Source organism: Ovis canadensis, chromosome 10 (genome assembly GCF_042477335.2).
Source record: "Ovis canadensis isolate MfBH-ARS-UI-01 breed Bighorn chromosome 10, ARS-UI_OviCan_v2, whole genome shotgun sequence".
Classification (NCBI taxonomy): domain Eukaryota; kingdom Metazoa; phylum Chordata; class Mammalia; order Artiodactyla; family Bovidae; genus Ovis; species Ovis canadensis.
Window position 1 is genome coordinate 35,098,521 of NC_091254.1, and position 17,322 is coordinate 35,115,842.

General features: G+C 44.5%; 1 non-coding gene across 1 annotated transcript; it reads right to left on the reverse strand.

Annotated features, from left to right (window-relative positions):
• Positions 1-16,656: 16,656 nt before the first annotated feature.
• Positions 16,657-16,728, reverse strand: TRNAY-GUA (transfer RNA tyrosine (anticodon GUA)). Its single transcript has one exon. It is a non-coding gene; the product is annotated as a tRNA-Tyr (tRNA).
• Between the last annotated feature and the right edge of the window lie 594 nt (positions 16,729-17,322).

Below are 17,322 nucleotides of genomic sequence, written 5' to 3' on the forward strand. Positions count from 1 at the left end.
AGATGCTCAACATCACTAATTGTTAGAGAAATGCAAATCAAAACCACAATGTGGTATCACCTCACACAGGTCAGAATGGCCATCATCAAAAAGTCTACAAACAGCAATGCTGGAGAGGGTGTGGAGAAAAGGGAATTTCTCCACAGTGTTGGTGGGAATGTAAATTGGTACAGCCACTATGAAGAATAGTGTATCTTCCTTAAAACACTAAAAATAAAAGTAACATATGATCCAGCAATCCCACTTCTGGGCATATAACCAGAGAAAGCCATAATTTGAAAAGATACATGCACCCCAGTGTTCACTGCAGCACTCCTTACAATAGCCAAGACCTGGAAGGCGCCAAAGTGTCCACTGACAGATGAATGGATAAAGACAATGCGGTACATTTGTGCAAAGGAATGGTACTCAGTCATAACAAAGAATGAAATCATGCCATTTGCATGGATAGACCTAGAGTAGAGAAAGACAAATATGATATCAGTTAGATTTGGAATCTAAAAAAAAAATGATAGAAATTAAACTATTTACAAAACAAACACTCAGAGACTTTGAAAACAAACTTATGGTTACTAAAGGGGAAAGGTGGTGGGGAGAGATAAATTAGGAGGTTGAGATTAACATATACACACTCCTACATACCAAATAGATAACCAGCAAGGACTTGTGTATAGCACAGAGAAGTCTACTCAATATTGCATAGTAAGCCTATATGGAAAAAGAATCTGAAAAAGAATGGATATGTGTATAACTGAATCATGCAGCTATACATCTGGAACTAACACAACATTGTAAATCATAATATGAAATAAAAATTAAATTAAAAAATAAGAATAGGGAACTCCCTGGTGGTCCAGTGGTTACGTCTCTGTACTTCCACTACAAGGGGCATAGGTTCTATCTCTGGTCAAGGAATTAAGATTCCGCATGCCATGCTGTGCAATCAAAAAAGAAAAATAAACATAAACTTACTAAACAGTGTGCATCTAGTACATAAACAACCAGACAGATCAAAGACAGAGCGGATATGAACCTAGATACCAAGAGGAACTTGTTGTGTAGTTGCTAAGTCATGTCCAACTCTTTTGCAATCCCATGGACTGTAGTCCATCAGCCCCCTCTGTCCATGGAGTTTCTCAGGCAAGAATACTGGAGTGGGTTTCCATTTCTATATTTGTTTGAAATTATTTTATATAATTATGTTTTATATATGCTTTATAAAAATTATTTTTATATAAATTACTTTATATAATTATATTTTATATATTTATATATAAGATAATATTATTATAAAATAGCTATTTGGATTATTTTATATAAGAATTTCAAATCAGTGTGGGAAAGATAACAATAAATTAACCAGGTAACCACCTATACGTTTTACCTTACACCAAAAAAAGATTCCAAGTGCTTAAAATATTTAAATGTAAAAAATAAAATTATAAAGCAGAAGAAATCACAAGAGGATTATTTTACAGGTGCAGAGCAAAGAAGGCCCAACTATAGCACCAAAAAGGAAAAGCAGACAAATTTTGTTACATAAAACCTAAGATTTTTCAAGATAAGAATCATCATAAGCAATGTCAAACTGTGGGGAGGGTTAGAAAACGTGTAATTTCTGTCTCAAACAAAGAGCTGATTTTCCTCATATACAAAGAACTCCTACATATCAATAAGAAAAATCAACAGAGCAAAAGAATGCAATGAGACATGTGAAAAGGTGCCAGTTGCATGGGTAATTAATGTTGCCCATCAACTGGCCTTAGAATTGGAGTGGACCCAGTTCATTTAAGGGTCTTTAAATGGAGAAGGAGGTGGCAGAGAGGGTCAGAGAAAAAGATGTAGTAACACAAACAAGGCCGGAAAGCTGCATTCATAAGAAAAGAGACGCATTCATAAGAAAAGAAATCCATATTTAAAACCACACTTAGATCCCGTTTTTTTTTTTTTTAATCTATTATATGGGAAAAGATCAAAAAGCTTTAGGACAAGCTATCAGTAAGAGTGTGAGGAGAGAGGCATTGTCGTCACGCACAGCAGGTGAGAGGGTGCTAGCACAACCTCTATAGGATGCCAGTTTGGTAGTATCTAATAAAACTCACTTGTATTTGATGCTATCAAATAGCCATTCCAATCAAATAATTTATCCTATAGACACACTTGCACACATGAGAAATAATGTATGCACTGAAGCACTGTTTACAGTAATAGGAAAAAAATCACAAATGAGCCAAATGTCCATTAATAGAGCACTAGCTAAATGAGCTCTGACAATGGAATATTATGCAGCTGTAAAAAAGGAAGGTCTTTACTGGTATGGAACAATTTCTGAGATGTATTATTAAATGAGAAAATCAAGGAGCAGAATGTTGCCTATTGTAAGCTTTTTTTTTTAAGAGAAAAGGATATACATATATAGTAAAAATTTCTAAATGCAAATATGAATGATTTTATATCCATATACACACATGTATACTTGCACATATACATATAACTGTTGGCAGGAAGAGAAATGAAACAAGAGACCAGTACTACTGGCTGCCTCAGAAGAGCAGTCTTATGAGTTAAGGACATACAGACTGAGAGAATATTTTCAGTGTATGCTGTCTTGTGCCTCTCTAATTTTGCAACCTTCTAATTATAATACCTTTTCTAAAAAATAAAATATAAATGAAAGATTGTGCCTTAAAAGAGAAGGTATAACTTGGGGACTTCCCTGGAGGTCATAAGAAGCTGCCTGCCAATGCAGGGGACACAGGTTTGCTCCCTGGTCAGGAGATCCCACATATGCCGCAGGACAACTAAGCCTGTGCAGCTCCTGAGCCTGCCGCCCTAGAGCCTCCACAACCAAGGAAGCCGCCACAGTCAGAAGCCCGTGCACAGCCGGGAGTGGTCCCGGCTCGCGGCCATCAAGGCCCAGCGCAGTCACAAAGAAATAAATAAGTAAACAAAATTTAAAGGAGAATGTATAACTCGGGATTTTATTATTTTTGAGCCCTCTGAAACTGGAATGCCTCCTCGACCCATAGGTCTCATGTCGTACTTTTACTGCTCAGTTCAGTCGCTCAGTCGTGTCCGACTCTTTGTGACCCCATGGACCGCAGCACACCAGGCCTCCCTGTCCATCACCAACTCCCGGAATGTATTCAAACTCATCTCCACTGAGTCAGTGATGCCATCCAACCATCTCATCCTCTGTCATCCCCTTCAATCTTTCCCAGCATCAGGGTCTTTTCAAATGAGTCAGTTCTTCACATCAGGTGGCCAAAGTATTAGAGTTTCAGCTTCAGCATCAGTCCTTCCAATGAATACTCAGGACTGATTTCCTTTAGGCTGGACTGGTTGGATCTCCTTTCAGTCCAAGGGACTCTCAAGAGTCTTCTCAAAAAAAAAAAAAAAAGAGTCTTCTCCAATACCACAGTTCAAAAGCATCAATTCTTCGGCACTCAGCTTTCTTTACAGTCCAATAAAGAAATATAGTCTCACATCCATTCATGACTACTGGAAAAACCATAGCCTTCAGTAGACGGACCTTTGTTGACAAAGTAATGTCTCTGCTTTTTAATATGCCGCCTAGGTTGGTCATAACTTTCCTGCCAAGGAGTAAGCGTCTTTTAATTTCACGCCTGCAGTCACCATCTGCAGTGATTTTGGAGCCCCCAAAAATAAAGTCTTTCACTGTTTCCATTGTTTCCCCATCTATTTGCCATGAAGTGATGAGACCAGATGCCATGATCTTAGTTTTCTGAATGCTGAGTTTTAAGCCAACTTTTTCACTCTCCTCTTTCACTTTCATTGAGAGGCTCTTTAGTTCTTCATTTATTGCTCAGTAGATATCAACTAAGTGGGAGTTAAGCTGAGGATACACTGCGTTTGAGTCTAGTGGGATATACTTATGTGTTGTTTTACAGTCTCTTGACTGTAAGCCCTGGTTGGTATTATAGGCTGAGCAGTTTCCAAAAAGGTCCCCATCAGCCCACAGGGCCAGGGGTCATACTGGCAGCAGAACATGCCCTTTTGGGCACCTGATATCACAAATACTTGTGTAGTCAGAGAAAAAAAGGATGGAAATGTCCTAGGCCCAAAGCTTGTCTCAGAAAATCCTTCCCATCCCCAGACATGTAAAAATGTGAGCAGAGAAGTCTGTTCTCACAGGTGCCTAGTCAAAACAGAAGTCCTCTTGTCAAGAATATGCTCAATAATACAATTACAAACATGCCACACATTATTTTTTTATTTCCCTGGGAACTGCACAGAAGTTATTAGTATGGTTGCGTCCATAAAACACAAACCTATGGTAATTTAACACAAATATCTTATACTTCAGGAAATGAAGTCACATGTTTTATGTATTAACTCACTTAAAATCAATTTAAAATATTTTGATCTTATGAAACTCTGAAAACCATTGTATCAATCATGCTACAGAAAGTCTGAATTATCTTTCTAGTCTCTCTATACAAAGATAATACGATCTTGGTATAATATTACAAAAATCACTGTCCTAAGAAGGGGTGGACAAAAAAAGTACGGGAAGCATAAAGGTGGGACAAGTATTTGAGTTCATTAACATATTAGACTATTTTTCTGGGTTTTGTGATTTGTGTGATACTTGTTGGGTATTTCCAATTTGTAATTTGTTGGGCTTTCTTTCTTCATTCTTCTAATTCTTCATTCACCTAATTTTGTTTCAAATATGTCCTATCTTTTTTCTAAAACAGGTCCCCACAAATTCTGTAAACTTCAGCCCCCAGAGTCACACGTGGCATTCAGGATCAATTTAAAATCTGCATTTGCCAGTTTCCCACGAGAAGATTAGAACCGGCAGCATAGGGCGACTCCCATTTTATACTAAAGACTGACACCCAGATCAGCTAAGCAATGTGAACCAGTGAAAAAGGGAGAAACAAAGTCCCTGGGTCTCTAAACCGCCTGTTAACTCTCCTCTGAACCTTTGTCTCCTCGGGGCACAGAAAACAAGAAGATGTTTCCCCCAAACCTGCTTCCCTCAAGTGCTACCTCCCCTGACTTGCGGAAGGCCTAGGGGCACGTCTCATTTTATACCTTACAAGTGGAGGGTTAATCATAAGACGTGATTCTCTGTGATGGAACCTCCGTGACACACCGCAGGCTCATCTGTAGGACCTGATGGGAGCCCAGCTTGTGACGGGCAGCCCTGAATTCCCAGGCTGCCAGACCGCTTTGAATTTTGTTACATGGGAGCCTCTTTCTGCCTATGAGCTATTCCACCAAAATCTAAGCTTTCTCAGTGGGACTTTGCACTAGTTTGTTGTTCTCAGCTACTGAAGGTTTGTTGTTGTTTAGTCCCTCAGTTGTGTCTGCCTCTTTGCGACCCCACGGACTGTAGCCCACCAAGCTCCTCTGTCCATGGGATTCTCCAGGCAAGAATACTGGAGTGGGTTTGCCATTTCCTTCTCCAGGGGATCTTCCCGACCCAGGGACTGAACCTACGTCTCCCGCATTGACAGGCTGATTTTCTACTGCTGAGCCACCAGGGAAGCCCTGTTGAAGGTTTAGTTACACTCTAACCTGAAATCTAAGAGAAGCCCTCAACTGAGATTTTTTTGGTTGTTGGGTTTTTTTCTGTGCATTTGTTGGGGGGGTTCCCCATTATACCTAGTAATTACAAGACTGCACCATTCAATTCTTTCCCCCAAAGAGAAGCTGCTGCAGGGGATATAGTGGGCTGTCAGGATGGTGCCTGGGCCCAGCGGGGACATCAGGGACAGGCCACTCCTCCCAAAGCACCATCCTCCAACAGGCAATCTTTGCTTGGACTCCCTGTTGTCTGGCCAAGAGTATCTCAAACCTGTACCAAACTCTCAAGCTCTTCCTCCCCAACCCTTTCTCTTCTCCCAGGTGGCAGGCCAGCATCTCAGTCTGAAGGCTGTTTTCTCTCCTGTTCTCCCCTTCTAGTTTTCTAGTGAAGCACCTGCACATCTAATTTCATCTGCTTCTCAAGGACTCAGATGGATTCACTACCCTAGAACATTTGAATGTTAGTAAAAGGAGAGGAAAATGTCATTTTTTGTTTTGTAAGGGGAAAAGGAGGGAAGGAAAGGTTTACAAGGCATCTACTAAGTGTCAGGAATTGCTAGGTGGTTTTACTTATTTTATCTTTTTTTAACATTTTGTATTGCGGTAAATCCAATAAACAATGTTTGGATAGTTTCAGGTGAACAGCAAAGGGATTCAGCCATACATACAGATGTATCTCATGGAATTTTCAGGCAAAAATACTGGAGTGGGGTGCCATTCCCTCCTCCAGGGAATCTTCCCCACCCAGGGATCAAACCCATGTCTCTTGCGTCTCCTGCATTGGCAGACAAATTCTTTACCACTAGCACCACCCTGGAAGCCCACACATGAATCCATTCTCCCCCAAGCTCCCCTCCCCATCCAGGCTGCCACATAACACTGCACAGAGTTTCCTGTTCTACACAGTAGGTCCTTGTTGGTTATCCATTTTGAATCTTGCTAGGTATTTTAAAATACATTGTTTCATTTAATTCATAAAGGTAAGCACTATTATTCCCAGATTAAAAAAAAAAATCTAAGGGGAATTCTGGTTAGTAAAGTGGTTGCTGATACCCTGAGTATTTACAGAGCTGCCAGCCCTTCTAAGCTTTCTTAGAGAAGCTATATTTGGAGTCAAGATGCAGTTTTCATGAGCCTCAGATAAGGGATAATGAATGTATTAGGTTGTAGGTTGAATGGAACGAAGACTATTACCTGCAGTAATCTCATATCCTTCCTTCACCCCAGGCCCTCTGAAATGAGCAATCTGCCAGTAGGCCTTTCCTCACTGATACACCTGCCACTCTTGTTCTGAGAATCCTCCAGTTTTGGCCAAAGCCCAAACTGAGTCTGAGAACACACTGGGGAGTTTCAGCCTTTAAACCTGTCAGCGAAAGTCATATCAAATGGTGACTGTACAACATCGTGCTTAGTCACTCAGTCATGTCCGACTCTTTGGGACCCCATGGATGTAAGGTTGCTCTGTGCAATTTCCTGGCAAGAATACTGGAGTGGGTTGCCATTTCCTTCTCCAGGAGATCTCCCTGACCCAGGGATCAAACCCATGTCTCCTGAAGTGGTAGCTGAATTCTTTACCACTGGCAAGCCCCACAGAATATCATGAACTGTTAAAAAAAAAAAAAAACCACAAACTTGTATGGTAAAACTCCCTAGTCTTTTAAAAATTTTAAAAAGAATATACAATCAAATGGTCAAAAAATAGCTTAAAAGGTTGGACAGCTACATTAATTATAATAGCATTGCCTGCTGGAACACTGACTCCTCACTTCTGACACCCAATAGAAGCTTGTATCCTGTTTGCCCCACAGCAGTGGAGACACGGTGAGTGGTGGGGCCCCTTGGCTACATGCAGTTGTTATGCCCAAGTTGCAAAATCTCCCAATGACCACCAGGGAGCCGTATCCGATGCAAAAGCAAGAGAGTTTTTATTACCAAGCTCGAGCTGGGGCTCCCACCATTACCGACGCAGCGGCTAAGGAGAGGAGCCTCGAACTCTGGGTTACATTGCTTATATAGGGTATTCTCCCTCGAAAAATTGAAAAAACGGGAGTTTCCAGGTTGGGAGACGTCTAATTAGTTACCTTCTGTGGAAGGGTTAGGTGTTGGTTTCTGATTGGTTCCCATTTCCCGGGCTCAATTCGAAAGTCCTGAACGTTAAGTCAGGAGATCCTGATCTGGGGTCTGATTGGCTCGCAGGTAGTGGGTGAGGTCAGGGAATTTCCAAAGACTTTCCTCAGAACTCTAAAATGGAGTCTTTTTTTTTTTTTTTTTTTGCAAACTGGAGTGGCTTAGGCTCTTCACAGTCAGCCACTAACCCAGGTCCACAGTGGCTCCTCCATTTGCAGTGCATGGCCTTCCCAAGGCTGCTTAGGTGTCAACACCCAGGTGATAGAGAAGCCAGCAGAGATGCACCTGCTTCTGAATCACTTTTGCTAGCATGACAGCCTTTGATGAGAACCAGTCATGTGGCCACACCTGGCCACAAAGGAGGCTGGGAAATGTGTCCCTGGCTGGACAAAAACATGACACCATGAAAGAAAAATGTGTTTGGGGTAGAGCTGGCAATCTCTGCCCAGCAGGCATGGCCACCTGGGATGGCTACCATCTCCTTTTGCCCTGGACACTTGCGGTTTCAGCACTCAAAGTTCCCCTGGAAACCCCTCAGTCCCAGGCACACTGGGACAGCTGTCACCCCATAACTGAAAGAGAATTAACAATTTAAAATAATAACTTTGAAAATGGATTCAACTGCTTTCACATGCATTCAGAATGGCAGGAAAAAACCTGAGCTGGTGATTACAAAGATTCATTTTTAACCATTTTTTTCCAGATGGTGAATTTGCTAACAGCCAAAGGCAAAATTTTAAGAATTCATGAACACATTGATTAGCAACTAAAGGAGTCACAAATGCCTGAAAGTAAATTGGGAATTAAAATACAAAAGCAGTAAAAATACAAAACCATGAATACCATTTGATATGCTAGAAAATGAGCAGAAATGCTTACTCAGATATAAAGTGCTGCTGAACTGCCTCTCTGGCAAAACAAAATGATCAATATCCGAAAAAATTGGGGTGATACTCATATTTACCAGTTCACCATTTCAGCCAATGCATTATTTTAAATGACGAGTTTCAACCTGCATTTCCATTCATTTGACTTTTATCACGTCATGACTCTATGCCAAGAAGCCCTCTCAAATACAGGTGATCCCTGCCTTATCTCATCCCCAGCTCCTTTTGTTTTAGTATCTTTCTGCAGGTCTGTCTTGGAGAAGGCGATGGCACCCCACTCCAGTACTCCTGCCTGGAAAATCCCATGGGCAGAGGAGCCTGGTGGGCTGCAGTCCATGGGGTCGCTAAGAGTCGGACACGACTGAGCGACTTCACTTTACTTTTCACTTCCATGCATTGGAGAAGGAAATGGCAACCCACTCCAGTGTTCTTGCCTGGAGAATCCCAGGGATGGTGGAGCATGGCGGGCTGCCGTCTATGGGGTACAGAGTCGGACACGACTGAAGTGACTTAGCAGCAGCAGCAGCTCTGTCTCACTTGTGTTCTCCTTGCTTGTACTACCATTCCTCTCAAATTCACAGGCTAAGTGTTTCCTTTCTGTGCACTCTTCCCTACCCACCTCCACAACCTCTTGGTCCAAAGAGTAATTCAAATCAATGGGGGAAAGAAAGCCTATTCTCTCCAGAAGGAAATGATGCTTCATTTTTCACCCACCCTACACATGCACACACACATCAGAAGTGTCACCCTCTCTCCACAAGCTCACATCATATTTATTAGATCCAGCCGTGTCTGTGAGCGCCTTTCGTGGGCTGCTGAGAACATGCGACCTTTGCCACTCTGTGACTTCCCTAAGGAATTCCTGGAATTTCACATTGCACCTTACTCTCCTTCAAAAAATACAAAGTGCTGAACTGAATTTTGATTCAAAAACATTAGATGAGGAAGAGATCCACAAACTTAGTCTCATGACAAAGGGAAAGTCCCTAGGGAGACTGGAACACTATCGCATTTGCATTTAAAACCTCCTGAACAGCAATTACTGTTAAGAAACCTGAGCTCTAGAGGGCTACTCGGACAAATCAATAAATCCTGGCTTTTCACTAGAGTTTGGAGAACCATAAACTTTTCATTGTTCTCCGGTGCCTTTTGAGTTGTCCGTGAACTGACTCCAGCTAGATTTCCTGGGCCTTGGAGTTACTTTGTTTAGATAATTAAAGAAAGGGAGTCAGGCTGAACCGACTTGTCACAGCTGTGAGTCCCAGCTGTGTATCCCCAGGGTGCTGAGATAACAGTCCCCGGCACTAATCCAATCTGGGCTTTTCCTGGGGGCTGTCATTACTGCAAAATGAGGTGAACTTGGTGGATGAAAAGCAGCAAGGCTGGGGAGTCAGTGATGCAGAGTCGTGCCTAGGACATGAGGGGTTGTGATCAGAGAAGAAGGTAATCACAACGATCCAGTGGCCAAAGTACTGTAGCCACTGTATACACCACATTATATACTATATACTACATATTCGATATATGTATATACAATATATACACACATATTACATATATGTAAATACCATAGTCATTATGCACATTACTATATATATCAATAGATCTACTATAAATAGGGGCTATATGTATATTATATATACATACATATTATATAGTATATAGAATAATATATAGAAATACATTAAATATATGATATATATTATAATGTGTATATATTACCTAATATTTTGGCCATCTGATGTGAAGAGCTGCCTCATTGGAAAAGACCCTGATGCTGGAAAGATTGACGGCAAAAGGAGAAGGGGATGACAGAGGATGAGATGGTTGGATGGTATCACTGACTCAATGGACATGAATTTGAATGAACTCCAGGAGATAGTGAAGGACTGGGGAGCCTGGTGTGCTGCAGTCATGACCCACGGGGTCACAAAGAGTTGGACACAACTTAGCAACTGAACAACAGCAAATATATGCTATATGTGTATGTGTATGTACACACACAGTGACCACGACATTCACTACCATGTGGCTCCCTGCTCCGCTGCCCATCTGTCCAGTGCCCCTCCTCCCACCACACTGGCCTCGCAGCACCTTGAGAGTCGTGCCGTCGCCCACTGCACAGCCTGCATGCCTGCCCTCCCCACATCTGAATCTCTCTCTTCTTCCAGAAATGCCCCTCACCTACTAACTCGTACTAATCTTAAGGTCCCAGCTCCAAGGTCACTTCCTTGGAGCAGGCTGTGCTCTCAAATGAAGTCAGCTTCCCCATCATAAGCTAATTTTTCCCACACAGCAGGTTTCACCATTTATCACGTAATTAGGCTATTGTTTTGAAATAATATGTCCTCCCCAATGGACTTATGAGCAAGGACCTTGTCTAACTAGCCCACCTTTGCATCTCCAGAGCCTAGAATAGTCCCAGCTGTTGTAGAGGTTTGGTTAATACCGGTTGCATGGGTGGATTTGGGTCTGATAATGAACAGTCAAGACAGTATAGGTGGAGGGGAGCAGATGCCCACGGGGCAGACTTCCTCCAGGTTCCATGGATGTACCCTAAAGCAGCAGTTCTCAAATTTGAGTCTGCAGTAGAATCACCTGGAGGGCTTGTTAAACTGCAGATTACTAAACTTTATTCCCAGAGTCTTTGCTTCAGTGGGTCTGGACTGGGACAAGAAACTTGCATTTCCTACAGGTTTCCAGGTTATACTGAAGTTCCATTCCCTGGGACCCCATTTTAAGAAGCACTGTTCTAAGACATTAGGCAGTTTCCAAACGGCCTGCTAGAAGCAACCCGACCACTCCCAGGCTTTTCTATAAGATGAAAACCTGGTGTTTCCGAGACACCAGATTTGGTCTATCTCACACTTATGCATATATATAGCTCTCAGTGGGCTGCAGAATCACCTGCAAAGATCCCCAAGGCTCAAACCCCGGGCATTATGTTTCCATTAATCTGCACAGGAACCCAACATCTACAGTTAAAAACCCTCCTCAGGTGATTTTAAAGTACAACCAGGATGAAGAATGACTGAGATCACAGCTCATAAATTCAACCAAAATTTATCGTTGTTGCAGATGTCTAACCTGGAATTACTGCGGTTTATCCCAGAACCCTGCTGTGCCCTTTATTGGACCAAAGTCTAGTACCACACAGCATCATTACAGGTAAAACAGAAGCCTGTCTCTTACCCCCAAATAACCAGGTTAAAGGAAACTGTGCTTGGAGTCAGAACTAGAGAACAAAGGGTAGGAGACCACTCATTCCTTCAATTCTTCAGCGCCAGGTACAGTATTTAAGTGCAAGGGACGCAGTGATGGCTCGGACACAGTTTCTACACAGATGGAACCAGCAGTCTCGGGCTATGTTGCTGGAAAATTTCAGGTAAGGATCCAGAAGGCAGAGGACTGGGAGCATCAGAAGGACATGGAGATGAGGGGCAACGAGACCCCGCTTGGTCCAGAGACGCAGTCAGAACTGAGAGGACCTACCTGGCATCCTCCAGGGGTTGGGGCATTCACTGTGGTCCCAGCAAAGCCAAGCTGCTGAATGCAGGAGCGAGGCATCCAAGACCTGCTTGCAAGCCAGGAAAACAACTTGATTTCCAGCACCTGAGAAGGCTGGATTTGGCAGTCTGAGATCCTGCATGTAGGGTTGTGGGAGGGGGAGCGGGCTTTGATATATTACCATTGGATTATATCTTGGCAGGGAACCAGTTATGCCCAGGGATCCCACCCTGCTGCACCCCTTCAACTGGGGGATTGGGGGATTGTGGGATTCTGGCCATCAGAGAAAACGCACGCACACATGCAAACATCACACTAGCAAAATGGGAACCATAACCACTTATGTCTGAGTAAGTTCCATACCTTTGAAATGCACGGCCCTCCAGAAGTAGCTGGCTAGGGACTAAAGCCAACCCGAAGGCTCCTGCTTCGCTGCCATATTATACTTTGGAGCAGATGTAGATCCCAGCCATATCCCCTGGAAGCCAGTGGAACCCAGCCAAGCAGGATCCTGCAGGTCAACCAGTGCCCCATCTGGCATCTTGAGGGCCCTGGGTATCCCCTGTGGTCCCAGCAAAGCTGAGATGCTGAATGCAGGAGTGGAGGGGATTGCGAGCTGCAGAAATTGAAGGCCTATCCTCTGCCCACTTCTCCAGCTCAGCCCATCTGAGAAGCACTAGAGGAGCTGTTTTCACCACTAGGGATGCCCAGGCCCAGCCCAGACCAGTTAGCCCGGAACCGGAAGCTGGAGCCAGACAGAGCTTGCTTGTTTGTTTTTTCCCTGAACCCACCGGCCTGTGAGGAGGGCTTACTGTGCAGAAAAAACCTCCTGATAGGGCCACGGCTAGGGAGAGGGCACAGGAGGGCTGGCCCTTCCTCCTCACCTGGGGGCAGTCAGCCTTGTGCATCCTGGGGTCCTAGAATCAGCCAACTCATGCTCACTTCAACAGGGTAGAGAAGGGAGTGTTTGACCCCCCAGCCCTGCCTCGGGACACACAAACTCCCCTCCCCTGCTTCCTCTCTGCTGAATCTACCCCTTCCCTATTTGTCCAGCAAACATTTGTAGACGAAGAGGCCCAGCATTTACTGAGCACTGACCTGGGCCAGGCAGGGCCTGGGGCTGAGGAGAGAGCAGGGAACAGCAGGGGCGCTTAGAGAAAACAGTCGAGAGCCCAGAAACAGACCCCAACGTGCAAGCAAAAAAGTGGACAACGTTTCAGACAAGGGTGGCGATAACCCAGCGTGCTATTATCATGACTGGAGTCATTCGGAGGGAACGGTTTCTGTGGACCGCGTGGTCAGAAAAGGCGTCTGTTCTGAGAACATGGTATTTAACTAAAAACCTGAATCAAAGCAGGAACTGGCTCCCCTGGGGCAGAGGGCCCCAGGCAGAGGGCACAGCAGCCATGCAAAGGCACCGAGGTGGGAAGAGCTTGCGACTAAGGAACGCAGAAGGCAAGGGCAGGGAGAGGAGGGCCAGAAGAAGCCACCCAGTCTGCAGTCCACGCCTCATAAGAGGACCGGAGGAGAGAGGTGACGTGACCGGCAGTTTTCAAAGATTGCTTTGGCTGCCACGCAGAGAATGGGATGGAATACAAGGAGCAAGGGAGGAAACTAAGCGACAGGCTCCACTGTCCAGACCAGAGGCCACGCCCAGCATCCAGGACACGTGGTATCAAAGCCCAGGCTGCTGTGTGCACCCAGCGAGGCCTCACTGGACAGTTCTGTGCGTCATTCCTGACTCTGCCACGCAGTCTTGTTCCTCGGCCCTCCCAGAGATGTGAGCCACCAACATCATTTATAAAAATTCTACTGCTCAAAGCAGAGTCGGGCTCTGTTCCTTGCCACTAAGAACTTTAACACGGTTAAGCATATCTTGAAATCAAGAACAAAAAAAATCAAAGGTTCTTGTATGTTCAATGCAAGTGATACACTGACCTAGCTCAGTGTAGGACTGGAGAGCAGAAATGTATGGTAGCATGATTTATTAATTAAAAGACTAATGACTCCCGTTTGCCAGACCTTCCTAAGTCTTTATCTGCTGACCCCATACACATTAACAGCTCTCTCTTTCACACTTCAAAGCTTCCTGATTTGGAGGATATGAATCATCTCTCCTTATTAATTCCTGGAGCATAGCTTTGATTCTGGGTCCCTAAGTTAAAGCTTCCTGACACACATCTTTTGGCCCAGCCAGCCACAACAGGAAACAATTCCTTTTACAGTATCAAATGGCATAGCAACTGCAGGGGTGTGGGGCATCCATCTACCATAAGCCTTTTTGGTGACCATATCAATGATCTCATTGTTAGAGGGGCTAAACTGTATCCCGTCTCCAAATGAATGTGCTGAAGCCCTAACTCCCAGGACTTAGAAAGTCACTGCCTTTAAAGATAGAATCTTTAAAGGGTTAGTGAAGTTAGGGTGGCTTCCCTCATAGCTTAGATGGTAAAGAATCTGCCTGCAGTGCAGGAGACCTGGGTTCAATCCCTGGGTCGGGAAGACCCTGTGGAGAAGGAAACGGCAACCCACTCCAGTATTCTTGCCTGGAAAATCCCATGGACAGAGGAGCCTGGTGCGCTGCAGTCCATGGGGTTGCAAAGAGTCAGGCACGACTGAGTGACTAACACTTGTGACTTGTGAAGTTAGGGTGGCCACTAGTCTAACCTGATTGGCATCCTTATAAGAAGTGGAGATTAGGGGACGTCCCTGCTGGTCCGGGGGTTAAGAAACCACCTTGCAATGCAAGAGATGAAGGTTTGGTGAAGGAAACTAAGATCCCACCTGCCATGGAGCAACTAAGCCTGGGCACTGCGACTCCTGAGCCTGAGCGCCTTAACTAGAGAGTCTGCGCACTGCAAAAAAAGCTCCCACGTGCCGCACTAAGACTTGATGCAGCCAAATGAAAAAAATGTTTTTAAAAAATTAATAAGTGTTAGTCTCTCAATCATGTCCAACTCTTTGCAACCCCACAGACTGTAGCCCGCCAGGCTCCTCCATCCATGGGATTTTCCAGGCAAGAATACTGGAGTAGGTTGCCATTCCCTTCTCCCGGGGATCTTCCCAATCCAGGGATTGAAGCTGGGTCTCCTGCACTGCAGGCGGATTCTTCACCATCTGAGCCATCAGGAAAGCCTGCAATTAATGAATACTATTATTTTTAAATTATTTTAATTGGAGGATGATTACTTGACAATATTTCAATGGGTTTTGTCATGCATCAACATGAATCGGCCATAGGGACACGTGTCCCCTCTACATCCAGAGAGGAGATTAGGACGCAGACACATACAGAGGAGACATCATTTGAAGACACAGGGAGAAGACACCCATCAACAAGCCAAGGACAGAGGCCACAGGAGAAACCAACCCTGCCAGTACCTTGATTTGACTTCCAGCCTCAAGAACTCAAAAAAAAAATAAATCTCTGTTGTTGAAACCACCCAGTCTGTAGGACTTGCCGTGGCAGCTCTAGCAACTAATACACTCACATAACACAACGCAGACCGGCATTCTCGCAAACCCTCCACCTTGCAAGAACTTTCCATTGCCCCGACCTGCATACAATTCATGCCGCTCAGCTGAGGGACCTTCAGCTGCTGCAACGTGGGCAAACTAATGTGCCCAGGCTGATAATCCAGACCAGTTAATCTTCAGTACCTGGCGGCCCACTTCTGCGCAGTGACCAGCTATGGTTAGGGGTTTACTGGGGCTCCTTTAATCCATGCTGACTGCCTGTCTCTGTGTCACAGGCCACAGAAGGTTATAAAATATTAAGAACCTTAACCATGAACTTGACTCATGCCCACTGCTCCTGGCAAGGCAGGTTCTCCTGTCCTCAAACATAATACTTTGCTTTCACCCCTGCGTCCTGGAGCCAGCTCGTGGGTCTGAAGGTTCTCAAAGAGAAAGGTTTGTCATGAGACTGGTCAGCTGTCTGCTATCAAGGCCTTTTATGGGGATCAAGCAACAAGTTTTTATCAGGTACTCCTGACCGTGTGGGAGTTTCACAGAAATATGACACTCGGTTCCTGCCCTCAAAACCACGTGACTGTACTGTTGCAATGGATATGGTTCAAGAGCTTCAAAAGTTAAATACAAATAAAAGAGCTGAGTAACTAAGCAAAGACCAAGCCCGACTCCTTGTTCTGTGTCTGTTCAGCTGAGTGAGCAAAGCTAACTCTCCCACCGCTGAGTCTCAGGGGCCTCCTTTGCCAAATGAGGCTAAGAATACCTTCCTCACAAGGTCCTTGTATGAGAAGGGAGCTAAACATTACAGGGAGGGACTTCTCCAGCAGTCCAGTGGTTAAGACTTTACCTGCTAATGCAGGGGGTGCAGTTTCGATCCCTGTCTGGGGAGCTAAGATTCCACATGCCTTGCAGCCAAAAACCCAAAACATAAAACAGCAGAAATGTTATAACAAATTCAGTGAAAGTGTAACAGTGAAAGTGCTAGTCACTCAGTTGTGCCCAACTCTTGCAACCCCATGGACCGTAGCCCACCAGGCTCCTCTGTCCATGAGATTCTCCAGGTAAGAATACTGGAGTGGGTAGCCATTCCCTTCTCCAGGGGATCTTCCCGACCCAGGGATCGAACCTGGGTCTCCTGCGTTACAGGCAGATACTTAACCACCTGAGCCACCAGGGAAGCCCAACAAGTTCAATAAAGACTTTAAAAAACGGTTCACGTTGGAAAAAAAAAAAAAACCAGTATATGGAAAAAGTGTTCAGTAAGTATCTAGCACCCAGGAGGTGCTTCTTTTTAAAGAGAAGAAATTGACACGCGTAGACCACGCTTGAAATTGCCATGAGTGAGGATAGGCTCAGGAAGCTGACACTGTAGGACCTAGTTTTCACCTTTGTTCAGTGTTTACTGAGCACCTACTATGTGCCAGAAACCCAGCTCTGTCGAGAATATAAGACTAGATCCTGAGATGCTCCCAGTTGGCTGGAAGCAGACAGATGAACCAGACAGGTGTGGGGCAGGAAGCAGGAAGCGCTTTCAACTGAGGGCTCAGTGTGTGCAAGGCTGACTTGGCTGGCCCTTCCCTGAAGAGATCTATCTGAACAAGTGTCATTCTCTCTCTCTCTTTCTCTCTCGTACACACACACATAGACCCATGTTTTATTGAAGTTCTCACTTTCCTTTGTAATGCAATGTTTTGCATATAACAGCATCAAGAGACCCACACAGATCTGCATCCGTTTTCAGGTTTCTGTAATGAGATGGGGTTTTGCTTTC